Source organism: Bufo bufo, chromosome 6, assembly GCF_905171765.1.
Source record: "Bufo bufo chromosome 6, aBufBuf1.1, whole genome shotgun sequence".
In the NCBI taxonomy this organism is placed as follows: Eukaryota; Metazoa; Chordata; class Amphibia; order Anura; family Bufonidae; genus Bufo; species Bufo bufo.
Genome location: NC_053394.1, coordinates 183,978,589 through 183,994,533, shown reverse-complemented (window position 1 = coordinate 183,994,533; position 15,945 = coordinate 183,978,589). Strand labels below are relative to the sequence as shown.

At 45.7% G+C, this 15,945-nt stretch overlaps 1 long non-coding RNA gene across 1 annotated transcript; it reads left to right on the top strand.

The window, feature by feature from the left end:
* Positions 1 to 2,134: 2,134 nt before the first annotated feature.
* LOC121004725 lies at positions 2,135 to 15,690 on the top strand. The gene is made up of 3 exons (XR_005779821.1): positions 2,135 to 2,165; positions 7,025 to 7,029; positions 15,586 to 15,690. It is a non-coding gene; the product is annotated as an uncharacterized LOC121004725 (long non-coding RNA).
* The last annotated feature ends 255 nt before the right edge of the window (positions 15,691 to 15,945 follow it).

Below are 15,945 nucleotides of genomic sequence, written 5' to 3'. Positions count from 1 at the left end.
TTTGGCTTGCAGATGCTAACCTCAAATGTATGAACAAGTTTGGCTAGCATCTGAAGCCGTTTGGTCGCCTTGGTTAATACCGACCGTTTGTTATAATACAAGCCTGTGCTAACAAATCGGACCACAGCATTTCTGCTGACTTGTAAGTGGTGGGGATGATGGAGTTGAATGTATTATGTTTTGCTAGGTGTAGCACGGTGGGGAAGTCCATACTTACGTTTTAATGAGAGGCCATCTTCTTTGGTGCTGTCCTTCCTTGTCCTTTGCGTGCTGCGTGGAGGAGGTCCTCTAGTACCAGGAACGCCTTCTCCCAACCAGCCGTACTTCTGTTCTCTCTTCAGTGACGGCTCTCTTCAGTGACACATGTGAAGATTTCTCTCCAGTGTTCAGTTGGAGTGTAAGGGAAATCAGAAAATCGTTAGTACACAAAAATCAAAAGATTTTAGGTTCTCTGCTGTAGATATTGCCTTGTGTTTGGTTCTGATTGAAAAAAAACGCTTTACCTGTCCAAACTGTCAGGCTCTGGACGCACAGAATCCACTGAACGCGTCCCTCCCGCCTGACTAGTTCACAGCGTAAGCGATTTTCCTCACCAAAACCAAACACAGAAAACAAACTCTTAGCAGTGGGCCTGGCTCGCCAATGTTAAGGGAAATATTAATTATTGCTATTTTGGGTAATCTCAATAATAATATTCATAAATAGGTGGGAGTCGTCTCTTGATGACTCCGCCTATTTATACAATAAATACAAATACCTCTGTTGCCTTACTCTACACTGAACTAAACTGCGTACGACTTACTGCTACAATAAAAGAGTATACACTGTATGTTATGAACAAACTAGCTATACATTACACTTACACATCAGCAGCAGCCCACCCACCTGACTCTATACTGTCCCTATGGGGTTAAACACTAAAGCTGGCACTGCAAGGGTTAATATTTGCAGGCCAAGGATATAGGCAGGGATGTAGCCGTGGATTACAGGTTACTGCTGCCGAGATATACAGGGAGGGTACAGGGATTAGGGGTATAGCAGGGGTTAACTACAATCCCAAGAGTTGGATCAGGTCAGCAAAGGTTAATGCTGGGGTACAGGGATAGGAGGCAGGGCAAGTAATGATACATAGGCAGCTGGCTGTGTCCATCTTCCTTCCTCCTATCCCATCCCTCTCTTCAATAGTGCTGCATGGGTTAATACACTAGGGGTGTACAGGGGTTAAATGCTGAGACACTATCCCTATTGGAACTTCTGCAGGGGTACAGGAGGCAGGGCAGCAGTGAAGGGGTTAACACAGGGACTTCTCCAGAGGTCTGCCGGGGTACAGGAGCTCAGCAGGGGTTAATACTGAGGCAGGGCAGCACATCAGGGGTTAGGCAGGGTAGTTTAGGGCTCTAAGGGGGGTAAAGGATACTTAGCCAGTCCAGAGCTTGGGGTGCTTGGATCTTGTAATTTTCCATGTTCACCAGCAGGTGGCAGCAATGGATTGGTAAGGAAGTAGTTACAGTTTAGTATTTCTAGGCTGGAGTGGTTCATTCCAGTTTAGCTCCCCCTCTGTAGAGGTGTGGACTGTTCCCACATCCTGCACTTGGGTGGAGAAGGAAGTTAGATTCAGTGTGCCAGCCACCCCTGTTGGGGAAGGCTGTGTGATAGAGTTCAGGAGTCCCCCTGCATAAGGAAGAAAGTCAAGATCTTGTCACGGCTGAGACATTGAGCAAATACCCAGACTGAGCCCTGCAGCCTCAGTTGGATGACAAGAAAGCAGACAACCTCCAGAGTTCCAGGATGAAAGCATTCCCTAAGAATATATCTGTGAGTAAAGTCCAGAGACCTAGGAGAAGTCCTCAGCTTGTTCTCCTCAGCTAGTCTGTCCCCACAAAGCAGAAGATATAGAGAAGCACAGAAGATAAATTCCTGCCACAGTTACAGAGCTACTAAGCAGACGTCTTATTCTGCAAGCTCCAGATTTACAGTGCAGAAGATTTATTCCTGACAACCATTGACAAAACTTGCTGGGACCAAAGACCATAGCTGGATTCAAGTTATCATCAGTAAAAAAAAGTTTGAACTTCATCTAAAGGTCTGGACATCATTTCTGCTGCAAAAATCCTCTATTACTATCACTATCACTACACTCAAAATTTATTGCAAGTGAGCCAGGAGTCCAGCCGTACCCAGGTAGGAGACACCATTGACACCATTATCATCACCACACAGAGACATTATAGGCAATCACACCACTCTGGCATTCCTAACCTGGGACATGCGTTATAACTCCTTGGGAGGGCCCTGTGATAGTACCCTGCGCACGCTGCAATTGGCGTCACAAACAAAATATAAACTATTATCCACCCATATCCTGACTCACTGCATAAGTGGCGTCAGTGTACCCGTTCCTGGTCACTGCACTGTCTCCTGAGCGCAGCGCTCTGTATCGTTGAGCGCTGCCTGTGTTTCCTTCCGGGCGGTCAGGAGGTGCGGAGGTTAACTGCCTTTAGCACAGCGCTGCCTGCGCATTCTTCCTGGTGGAAGGGGACTATGGGGGTGTTGCTCTTCTGAGCGCAGCACATCGCTGCCTGCACTATCTTCTTCAGGGGGGTGTCCAGGGGTCACAGCTAGTGCAGCGCAGCCCAACGCATGGCTGCCTGCGCTGTCTTCTTATGGAGGTGTCCATGCTTCTGTCGTGAGTGGAGCACTGCCGTGATATTTAAACCCAGCTGCGCTCGCTCCCGTTTTCCCGCACTGCAGGCGCCTGGCTCGCTGTCATGCCCTGCTCAGGTTATGTGCGGAGGTCTGCCAGGTTAGCAGCACTTGTGGAGCCTTTTGTTTTTGTTTTGGAGTTGAGCTGTTTCCACCTCCCTTCAGGTGCACTGGGTGGGGTCGTTGGTTTGAGTTTAAATTACACCCACTCCCAGTGTCCTGTGTGGGTTATAGCTTCTGTCTGGCTCAGAGGAAGGAAGGATTTGCTGTTCCTGCTCAGTAACAAGATAAGTTGGTTTTGTTTTCTTGTGGTTGTCTGTCTAGGCTGTTAGAGAGACGCCTGCCCCCTCCAGGTCCTGAGGGAGCAGGCTGCCTCTTTCCCCCCTTCACCATCTTAGGGATTTTAGGGTATCTTCAGCCTAAGCACGGGGACACGTTATTCCCACCTTCAGGGTCTGAACGTGGCATAGAAGTCTAGGGAGAGCTGGTAGGGATTTGTCAGGAGGTGACTTTTATCCCCAGCTTCTTGCCTAGACACTTGTTTGGTGGTATTCTGTGTATCTTGCATCCTGTCCACCGTGACACACGCCCTTCCAGGCAGGGGATTATTTGAATCTCCCACCTTTGAAGTGCCCGCATACTTCCTGCTGCTGTAATTACAGCATCAGAGGTATGCAACCTACAGGGAAGGGGGAGTTCTTTGTTGCCCCGCTTTTGTAGTGCAGAGTGCAGAACATCTCCGGCCTTGCCGGAGATGTTATCAAAGGACAGAGGATCTAAATTGATTCTCTGTCCTTTGAAGTAGCCGAAACTGGACATAATTGTCAAGTTGTCGGCCTCTCCTCAGCTGGGGGGGCACCCGGAACTGGGGGAAATCTAAGTGTATATAAGCAGTGGCGTAGCTATAGGGGTCTCAGCGGTCGCAGTTGCGACCGGGCCCCCAAGCCAGGGGGGTCCAGAGGGCCCCCCTTGCCAGTGGCACTGTATTTTCCCTTTATAAGATGCACTGCATCTTATAAAGAGAATCCTAGTGAGGTCTTCTATTATGAAAGCGCTCACTAGTATGCAGGAGGCAGGGAGAGAAGCGCTGTAAGAGCCATACTTACCCCCTCCTCCTGCTCACTCTTCTCAGGGCCTGCGCTGCTGTGTCCTGGCTGCTTGCAGCGTCAGGACGTACAGAGCGCACTCTGACCCGACGCTGCAGGCAGTCAGATGACTGCAGTGCGGGCCCTGAGAAGAGACCCAGGATAGAGAGAGTGGCGGCAGGAGAGGTAAGTTATTTTATTATTTTTTTCTGATCTGAGGTCTGATATGGGGGTCTGGAGGGTCTAATGGGGGACTGGAGGTATGATATGGGGGTCTGAAGGGTCTAATGGGGGGACTGGAGGTCTGATATGGGGGTCTGAAGGGTCTAATGGGGAGGACTGGAGGTCTGATATGGGGGCCTGAAGGGTGTGATTGGGGGTCTTATTCGGGGTCTGAAAGGTCTGATTATGGGTCTGACTGTGGCGCTGTATTACCCTGTATGCTCTGTAGCGCTGTATGTAATGTTTTCCAAGTATGTCCTTAAAGGGGTTGTCCGCTTTTTTTTCCGTACGAGCGCTGCCTTCTCTGCTCTGTTTACCTGCTCATCATTGCAATTGCTGCAGCAAGCAGGTAAACAGAGCAGAGAAAGCAGCTCTCATATGAGCGCTGCCCTCTCCTCAAACCAGCTGATTAGCCGGGGTGACGGGAGACCCCTGCCAATCTGATATTGATGACCTATCTTGAGGCTAGGTCATCAGTAGTAAAAAGAGGACGACCCCTTTAACAGTAGGACTGGAGGGAATGGGTTAGGTTGAGAATTTGCCATGGGGGGGAAACATTAAAATTTTTGCCTCAGACAGCAGAAAGGCTAGGTGCACCCCTGCCCCTTGCCATAAAGCAATGAGGGAAGGTGGGGGGGGGTCCAAACTGAACTCTTGCACCAGGGCCCATGAGCCTTTAGACACACAAACCTGGGGTACATATATACCATCTTGCCGCATTTAGGTCCACATAAGTACATATACATAACATATAGATAATTTGGGGCATTTATATATATATATATATATATATATATATATATATATATATACAATATGCACATAATACGCAGTACATCATTAATATAAGTATATACAGATATGTTCGTAAATATAACGGCATACGCATATATATATATATATATATATGTATACACATATAATACCCGCCCATATACACATACATTTATGTATATACAGATTTGTGCAATATAAGGGGCATACACCCATCTCTATATACACATATACACAGGCCTGGGCCCATACTGGCCATGCAGGGCCAATATATATATATATATATATATATATATATATATACAAACCGGATTCCAAAAAAGTTGGGACACTATACAAATCGTGAATAAAAACTGAATGCAATGATGTGGAGGTGCCAACTTCTAATATTTTACTTTAGAATATTTTAACATAAATCACGGAACAAAAGTTTAAACTGAGAAAATGTATCATTTTAAGGGAAAAATATGTTGAATCAGAATTTCATGGTGTCAACAAATCCCCAAAAAGTTGGGACAAGGCCATTTTCACCACTGTGTGGCATCTCCCTTTCTTCTTACAACACTCAACAGACGTCTGGGGACCGAGGAGATCAGTTTTTCAAGTTTAGAAATAGGAATGCTCTCCCATTCTTGTCTAATACAGGCCTCTAACTGTTCAATCGTCTTGGGCCTTCTTTGTTGCACCTTCCGCTTTATGATGCACCAAATGTTCTCTATAGGTGAAAGATCTGGACTGCAGACTGGCCATTTCAGTACCCGGATCCTTCTCCTACGCAGCCATGATGTTGTGATTGATGCAGAATGTGGTCTGGCATTATCTTGTTGAAAAATGCAGGGTCTTACCTGAAATAGATGACGTCTGGATGGGAGCATATGTTGTTCTAGAACCTGAATATATTTTTCTGCATTGATGGTGCCTTTCCAGACATGCAAGCTGCCCATGCCACACGCACTCATGCAACCCCATACCATCAGAGATGCAGGCTTCTGAACTGAGCGTTGATAACAACTTGGGTTGTCCTTGTCCTCTTTGGTCCGGATGACATGGCGTCCCAGATTTCCAAAAAGAACTTCGAATCGTGACTCGTCTGACCACAGAACAGTCTTCCATTTTGCCACACTCCATTTTAAATGATCCCTGGCCAAGTGAAAACGCCTGAGCTTGTGGATCTTGCACTGTAGAGTTTCAGCTGGCAACGGCGGATGGCATGGTGGATTGTGTTCACTGACAATGGTTTCTGGAAGTATTCCTGAGCCCATTCTGTGATTTCCTTTACAGTAGCATTCCTGTTTGTGGTGCAGTGTCGTTTAAGGGGCCGGAGATCACGGGCATCCAGTATGGTTTTATGGCCTTGACCCTTACGCACAGAGATTGTTCCAGATTCTCTGAATCTTCGGATGATGTTATGCACAGTTGATGATGATAGATGCAAAGTCTTTGCAATTTTTCTGATATTGCTCCACTATCTTTCTACGCAACATTGTGGGAATTGGTGATCCTCTACCCATCTTGGCTTCTGAGAGACACTGCCACTCTGAGAAGCTCTTTTTATACCCAATCATGTTGCCAATTGACCTAATTAGTGTTAATTGGTCTTCCAGCTCTTCGTTATGCTCAAATTTACTTTTTCCAGCCTCTTATTGCTACTTGTCCCAACTTTTTGGGGATTTGTTAACACCGTGAAAATTAGAATCAACGTATTTTTCCTTTAAAATGATACATTTACTCGGATTAAACGTTTAATCTGTCATCTACGTTCTATTACAAATAAAATATTGACATTTGCCATCTCCACATCATTGCATTCAGTTTTTATTCACAATTTGTTTAGTGTCCCAACTTTTTTGGAATCCGGTTTGTATATATATACAGTACAGACCAAAAGTTTGGACATACCTTCTCATTCAAAGAGTTTTCTTTATTTTCATGACTATGAAGGCATCAGAACTATGAATTAACACATGTGGAATTATATACATAACAAACAAGTGTAAAACAACTGAAAATATGTCATATTCTAGGTTCTTCAAAGTAGCCACCTTTTGCTTTGATTACTGCTTAGCACACTCTTGGCATTCTCTTGATGAGCTTCAAGAGGTAGTCCCCTGAAATGGTCTTCCAACAGTCTTGAAGGAGTTCCCAGAGATGCTTAGCACTTGTTGGCCCTTTTGCCTTCACTCTGTGGTCCAGCTCACCCCAAACCATCTCGATTGGGTTCATGTCCGGTGACTGTGGAGGCCAGGTCATCTGGCGCAGCACCCCATCACTCTCCTTCATGGTCAAATAGCCCTTACTTTCAAAGGTTTCCCAATTTTTCGGCTGACTGACTGACCTTCATTTCTTAAAGTAATGATGGCCACTCGTTTTTCTTTACTTAGCTGCTTTTTTCTTGCCATAATTCAAATTCTAACAGTCTATTCAGTAGGACTATCAGCTGTGTATCCACCTGACTTCTCCTCCATGCCACTGATGGTCCCAACCCCATTTATATGGCAAGAAATCCCACTTATTAACCGCCTCACGTCCGCCCATAGGATATAAACGTCCTATGGGTGGACGTCTATTTCTGACAGCACGTTTTAAAACGTCCTGTCAGAAATAGCAGCTGCACGCTAATCGTGCAGCTGCTGATCGGGTTGCCCGCTGTCAGTGACAGCAGGGCAACCCTAAGACAAGGCAGGGACAGTTCCCAGGTGTCCCTGCCTTCACGATCGCTGCAGACACAGCGCTCACCGAGCGCTTCCTGTTCCGGCCCGCGGTCATGTGACCGCCGTGACCGGAGTGTGCAGGGGCTGTGTGAGGTCTCTCAGAGACCTCGATCAGCCCTGCTCTGAGGCTGTACAGCGCAGGATTGCTGCTGTACAGCCTCTCTAGGGGTGTATTTGTCCTGTAACTGGGGCTACTATGTCAGCCCCAGTTACAGGAGAAATCAACAGTGTAAAAAAAAATAAAAAGTGAAGTAAATGTCCCCCAGAGGTCTTGTATGACCTTATGGGGGACGAAAAGTGTAAAATAAAATAAAAATAAAATAAAGGGTTGAAAAAATTAAAAATAGAAAAAATAAAATAAAATAGACATATTAGGTATTGCCGCGTCCGTAAAAACCAGCTCTATAAAAATATCACATGACCTAACCCCTCGGGTGAACACCGTAAAAAAAAAAAAAAAAAACTGTGTCAAAACAAGCAATTTTTGTCACCTTGCATCACAAAAGGTGCAACACCAAGTGATCAAAAACGCGTATGTCCCACAAAATGGTACCAATAAAACCGTCACCTCATCCCGCAAAAAATGAGCCCCTACATAAGAAAATCTCTCAAAAAATAAAAAAACTATAGCTCTCAGAACATGGACACATTAAAACATAATTTTTTGGTTTCAAAAATGCTATTATTGTGTAAAACTTTAATAAATGAGAAAAAGTATACATATTAGGTATCGCCACGTCCGTAACAATCTGCTCTATAAAAATGTCACTTGACTGAACCCCTCAGGTGAACGCTGTAAAAATAAATAAATAGAAACTGTGCTAAAACAACCAATTTTTTGGTCACCTTGCTCCATAAAGTGTTATAATGAATGATCAAAAAATCATATGTACCCAAAAATAGTACTAATAAAACTGGCACCTTATCCCCTAGTTTCCAAAATGGGGTCACTTCTTGGGAGTTTCTACTGTAAGGGTGCATCAGGGGGCTTCAAATGGGACATGGCATCTAAAAACCATGTGGAGTTCCTTTTCTTCTGCGCCCCGCCGTGTGCCCATACAGCAGTTTATGACCACATGTGGGGTGTTTCTGTAAACCGCAGAATCTGGGTAATAAATATTGAGTTTTGTTTGGCTGTTAACCATCGATGTGTTAAAGAAAAAAATTGATCAAAATGGAAAATCTGCCAAAAAAGTGAAATTTAAAAATTTGATCTCCATTTTCCTTTAATTCTTGTGGAACGCCTAAAGGGTTAACAAAGTTTGTAAAATCGGTTTTGAATACCTTGAGGGGTGCAGTTTCTACAATGGGGTCATTTATGGGGGTATCCACTATGTAGGCCCCACAAAGTGACTTCAGACCTGAACTGGTCCTTATAAAGTGGGTTTTGGCAATTTTCTTAAAAATTTGAAGAATTGCTTCTAAACTTCTAAGCCTTCTAACGTCCTAAAAAAATAAAATGACATTTCCAAAATGATGCCAACATAAAGTAGACATATGGGGAATGTTAAATAATAAATATTTTATGAGGTATCACTTTCTGTTTTAAAAGCAGAGAAATTGAAATTTAGAAAATTGCGAATTCTTCAAATTTTTGGGTAAATTTGGGATTTTTTCATAAATAAAGGTGAAATATTTTGACTCAAATTTATTACTATCATGAAGTACAATGTGTCACGAGAAAACAATCTCTGAATGACTTGGATAAATAAAGGCGTTCCAAAGTTATTACCACATAAAGTGAGATATGTCAGTTTTGCAAAATTTGGCCTGGTCAGGAAGGGGGCAAAGGGCCCAGATGGGAAGTGGTTAAACCTGACAGGGCACACCTGTGAAGTGAAAACCATTTCAGGGGACTACCTCTTGAAGATCATCAAGAGAATGCCAAGAGTGTGCAAAGCAGTAATCAAAGCAAAAGGTGGCTACTTTGAAGAAACTAGAATATGACATATTTTCAGTTGTTTCACACTTGTTTGTTATGTATATAATTCCACACGTGTTAATTCATAGTTTTGATGCCTTCAGTGTGAATCTACAATTTTCATAGTCATGAAAATAAAGAAAACTCTTTGAATGAGAAGGTGTGTCCAAACTTTTGGTCTGTACTGTATGTACATAGCTCTTAGTCACCAATAGTTGACCGGGGCGGTCTTAAAGGGCTGTCTCACTTCAGCAAGTGGCATTTATCATGTAGAAAAAGTTAATACAAGGCACTTACTAATGTAATGTTATTATCCATATTGCCTCCTTTGCTGGCTGGATCCATTTTTCTGTCACATTATACACTGCTCGTTTCCGTGGTTATGACTGCAACGGACGCCTCCCCCCGGGCCCTCTATAATGCGACCCAGATGTAGAAATTCCCGAGTTGTATGCTGTAGTGTGGCCCAAAATGTCCCCTTATGGTGTCACGGTGCTCCTACCTGGATACTGCTGTACTTCAGGCTTTGGCTCCGAAGCAATAAATAGGGGGAATAATTGAGGGATTTGAAAGAAAGAAATTTGAGTCCAAACCTTGTATAAAGTTGAACAGCAGCTTTACTTTGCATAAACATCCTCCAAAACGGTTCCAGGCTTTGTCTTGTTTCCAGCAGGCTTTAGCATTAAACTGGCAGGCAAACTTGTCTCTGCTACACCTGTTTCTCTCTGGCTCTGCTGGACTGACAGTCCGGCTGTACAACTTTGCTTCCATTGTATGCTGTACTTCACTTTTTGTAGTCGGGTCTGTTGCATACATTAGAAATGCACAGTGTATAGGACCTGAACAAAATACATAAGATGACGTTTTGTTAACCCATTAGAGATAGAAGCAGGGTGCAGAAGTGGTAATGCCACTCTGGGGCGTTACACAACCACCCTATAATCCAGCAGTGGTGCTCGTGTTTGCACACTATAAGAAAAAATGTCATCCTCTCTGGTGGCTGGGACCGTGGGAGCTGGTACTTTTTTTCTATAGTGTACAAGCACAACCATGCTGCTGGACTGCAGGGTGGTCGTAATCATGGAAACTTTCTCTGCATAATAAATGCTATTTACTGAAGTGGCAAAACCCCTTTAAGGGCATGAGGGTCACTGCTGTGAAAGTCAATTACATGATTTGCTTGTATTATTTTTCTTATTAATATCATTGATGTGTTTGCAAATCCTGCTCCTGAGTTCTCTAAATGTCTTACCAACAGGGCCGTCTTTAATATTGATTGGACCCTGGGCAAGAATTTACTTGGGCCCCCACACCTTAAAAAAAAGCGAAAATCTTATACTCACCTGTTTCCTTTCACTGGCGCTCACTAGCTGCTGGTACGGCGAGGGATGGTGCAACGCAGAAGCGCACACCTCACCGCGTCCTGGCACAGGCGGGCGTGATGACATCATCACGCCTGCCTGCGCTGGGATTTCACTACCAAATAGACCTCAGGCCTGTAGTCTATGACAAGTCTTGTCGCCATCTGCAAATTTTAAGGCACATTGGCGACCATTTTGCTCGCCATCTGGAGCACTGTATTGCATCAGTGACATAAACACTCTCCACATATAATGATATATTACATCAGTGACATCACCGCTGTCCACATATAATGTTATATTAAATCAGTGACATCACCGCTCTCCACATATAAGTGATATATTACATCAGTGACATTACCGCTGTCCACATATAGGCGATATATTACATCAGGGACATCACCGCTCTCCACATATATGTGATGAGCGGTGATGTCACTGATGTAATATATTACTTACCGGTATATGTGGACAGCAGTGATGTCACTGATGTAATATATTACTTATGTGTGGAGAGTGGTGGTGTCACTGATGTAATATATCACTTATAAGTAATATATTACATCAGTGACATCACCGCTGTCCATATATAGGTGATATATTACATCTGTGACATCACCGCTCTCCACATATAAGAGGCATATTACATCAGTGACGTCATCCCTTGGCGCTGGGGTGCGCAGCCACGGCCGGCCTTAGGTGTTCAGGCGCCCTGTGCGAGCTAACCTTGTGGTAGTGTTACCTGCAGTCCTATGTAAAACCACAGATAACACTAGTGCTAAATAATGTAGTAGTGTTACCTGCAGTCCTATGTAAAACCACAGATAACACTAGTGTAGATCATGTGGAAGTGTTACCTTCGTCCTTAGTGTGCCTCCCTGTGTCTATCGCACGGACTCCATGCTGGCGCTGCCTCCTCTTCCATCTTCTTCCTCTTTTCCCGCACAGAACGTTCTGAAGCAGCTGCATCAAGACATAGGAACACTGTGGGCATGGTGATATACACAGGGAGAGACACACAGGGACGGACACACACACACACACACAGGGACGGACACACACACAGGGACGGACACACACACACACATGGACGGACACACACACACAGGGACGGACACACACACACACATGGACGGACACACACACACACATGGACGGACACACACACACAGGGACGGACACACACACACACAAAGGGACAGACACAAACAGGGACGGACACACACACAGGGACGGACACACACACACACAGGGACGGACACACAGGGACGGACACCCACATGGACGGACACACACACACATGGACGGACACACACAGGGACAGACACACACACACAAAGGGACAGACACACACAGGGACGGACACACACACACACAAAGGGACAGACACACACACACACAAAGGGACAGACACACACACACATGGACGGACACACACACACAGGGACAGACACACACACACAAAGGGACAGACACACACACACAGGGACGGACACACACACACAAAGGGACAGACACACACACACAAAGGGACAGACACACACACACAGGGACGGACACACACACACAGGGACGGGGACACACACACACAAAGGGACAGACACACACACACACAGGGACGGACACACACACACAGGGACGGACACACACACACACACAGGGACGGACAGTCACACACACAGGGACGGACACACACACTGGCACACTCAACATCAGCAGCAAGGAGTTAAAGTCCAACCCTTAATGGCCCCCAAGATCCCTGGGGGGGGGTTGATGTAGTAGCAGGAAAGCACACACTGTCCCCCTGTCCTATATGAGCCCCCCCCTGTCCTATATGAGCCCCCCCCCTTGTCCTATATGAGCACCCCCTCCCCTCCCCTATATGAGCCCCCCCTCCCCTGTCCTATATGAGCCCCCTCCCCTGTCCTATATGAGCCCCCCCCTGTCCTATATGAGCCCCCCGTCCTATATGAGCCCCCCCTGTCCTATATGAGCCCCCCCTGTCCTATATGAGCCCCCCCTGTCCTATATGAGCCCCCCCTGTCCTATATGAGCCCCCCCCCCTGTCCTATATGAGCCCCCCCCCCTGTCCTATATGAGCCCCCCCCCCCCATGGCTACCAAATACCTGTAAGTTCTGTTAGTTGCTTGGCTGGCTCAGGCTGTGTTTGTTGTGGCTGCCGGCTGGGGCTCCGCCTCCTTCTTCTTTCTGCCTGTGCGGCAGCTGCGTCATGCTCCAGCAGCCACTGGTCTGCTCTGTTAAAGAGACAGGCAGGCCAGGCAGCAGAGCGGAGCGCAGAGCGGCCGCGGGCCCCGCCCCCTCCTCACTCAGTCTCTTTCTATAGTCCGGACCGTGACTTTGTTATGTTACATGGCCGGCGGGCGGCGGCGGCAACAAAATATAGGGGGCCCAAGTAAAATCCAAGTAAAATGCTGCTTGGGCCCCCCAGGAGCAACTGGGCCCGGGGCAGCTGCCCCTTTTGCCCTGCAGTAAAGACGGCCCTGCTTACCAATGGAATCCATTGGGCAAGTACACTGACAGATGTAGATCACTCTTTTACTTCTACAGTTTATGAAGTCTTTAATGACATAACTGCGATTTGTCACAGAACAAGTTATTGTTTGGGAAATATATACAAAGCTGCATGCTTTACAGGATCCGCAACGGAACATGCCGCACGTGTTACACCCCAGAGTTGTGTTACTACACGCCTCTACCCTACTATCTGCTAAGAGCCTTTACCTTGTCATCTGATATGATTTTGCTCATGTCTTCACAACTGTGCATTTAAAACTATGTTAAATGTAAATTTCCTTGTAATTTTGCATGTTCACCAGCAGGTGGCAGCAATGGATTGGTAAGGAACTAGTTACAGTTTAGTGTATCTAGGCTGGAATGGTTCATTCCAGCTTAGCTCCCCCTCTGTGGACGTGTGGACTGTTCCCATATCCTGCACCTTGGGTGGAGAAGGAAGTTAGATTCAGTGTGCCAGCCACCCCTGTCGGGGAAGGCTGTGTGATAGAGTTCAGGAGTCTCCCTGCATAGGGAAGAAAGTCAAGATCAGTGTAGCCCACCCCGTACATACCATTGTGGCACAATAAGCAGCTGCAAGAACTGTTTCATTTACCTGACTATGAATTTTGGCCTCAGAGAGGTGTGAAATACCTTACTCAATTGTATGTGGACGGGGTCTTCTGTTCATTTGAGAGCCTTTGCAGTGAATACAATTTGCCCCTTATGCGTTTCTATCGGTACCTCCAGCTGAGGCACGTCTGTAAATCCTTATCCTTGTGTTTGAAATGTGGCCCCATTGAATCTGTGGCCCGGGTGAAACAACCTTATTAACCTATTTCATCATTCTATGTTGAAATCATGAAAATGCAGGATTCACCGCTTTGTCGCTCCTTCGAGCGTTGGAGGGTTGACATCCCGGATCTTGAGGCGTCTCACCTGGAGGAACTGAGCTCTGTCTGGAAGAACACGGTAATAAGCGCTCGTGACCAGCTCATTCAACTTAAGTGGGTACACAGGGTTTATCTCACTCCAGTGCGTCTGCATCATATGGGTAGGCTCCCAGACCCCTCTTGTACTAGGTGTGGAGAGCCGAGACTCGAGAGGGTCTTTATATCATATGGTATGGACTTGTCTGGTTGTGCGGAGGTTCTGGAGTAAGATTTGTGACTTTATCTCCTCAAAGCTGGGGCTCCCGGGGATACTCTCTCCTATAGTGTGTCTATTAGGGTTAGTGTCAGAAATAGATCCTACCAAATTTGGAAGGAAGTTGCTCCGTTTACTTATGTTCTATGGGAGGAAAACAATCCTTTTGCATTGGAAACCACCAAAGACCCCTACCCTTGGTTCTTGGATCCAACTGCTAAACTCTGACCTGCAGATGTACAAACTCACTTTTGCAGCGAGAGGGACTCCTGATAGGTTCGATCAGATTTGGGGACTGTGGTTACAGGGTACTACTTGAGTTTATGTGCAGGGTTCTGGGACTCCAGGATGTATGAGTGTGTGTGTGAATGGTTGTCTGGTCCTGTACTCGTAAATATGCCATGATGTATTATGGGACTGCTCATTTGTTTAACAACATAATGCCATTGACTTATTCTGATGTATTTCCCGACTAGGGATCGCTGTATGAGTACTGGTTTTCGGACTTGTTGTCCGGCTGTCTCCGTTTCTGTATCCCTTTCGGATTTGGAGAAGTTTTGTAAATTTTAAAATGCTTTCTATAAATAAACACTATTTAAAAAAAAGTGTAGCCCACCCCCTGCTAGGGGTAGGGTGTGTGTGTAAGGAGTCCCTCTGTATAGGGAAGAAATCCAGGATCTTGTCTCGGTTGAGACATTGATCAAATACCCAGATTGAGCCCTGCAGCCTCAGCTGGATGACAAGAAAGCAGACAACCTCCAGAGTTCCAGGACGAAAGCATTCCCTGAGAAACTATCTGTGAGTAAGTCCAGAGACCTAGGAGAAGCCATATTCCTCATCAGCTAGCCAGTCCCCACAAAGCAGAAGATAAAGAGAAGTGCAGAAGATAAATTCCTGCCACAGTTACAGAGCTACTAAGCAGACGTATTATCCTGCAAGCTCCAGATTTATAGTGCAGAAGATTTATTCCTGTTAACCATTGACAAATCCTGCTGGGACCAAATACCAAAGCTGTATTCTGCTTGGATTAAAGTTATCTTCAGTGAAGAAAAGTTTGAACTTCATCTAAAGATCTGGACATCATTTCTGCTGCAAAATTCCTCTATTACTCCTACTATCACTACACTCAAAATTTATTGCAAGTGAGTCAGGAGTCCAGCCGTACCCAGGTAGGAGACACCGTTGACACCATTATCATCACCATACCTAGACTTTATAGGCAATCACACCACTTTGGCATTCCTAACCTGGGACGTTATAACACCTTGGGAGGGCCCTGTGATAGTACCCTGCGCATGCTGCAATTGGCGTCATGAACAAACTATAGACTATTAACCACCCATATCCTGAACCACTGCATAAGTGGCGTCAGTGTACCCGTTCCTGGTCACTGCACACGGTTTTCTATCAAACCACGTTCCTGCACTTTTAGGGCCATTATAATGACTAGAGAAAAGCAAATCAAAGCTGATGAAGTGGAATTCGATCCAAATTTCAGGAAAAATTAGACT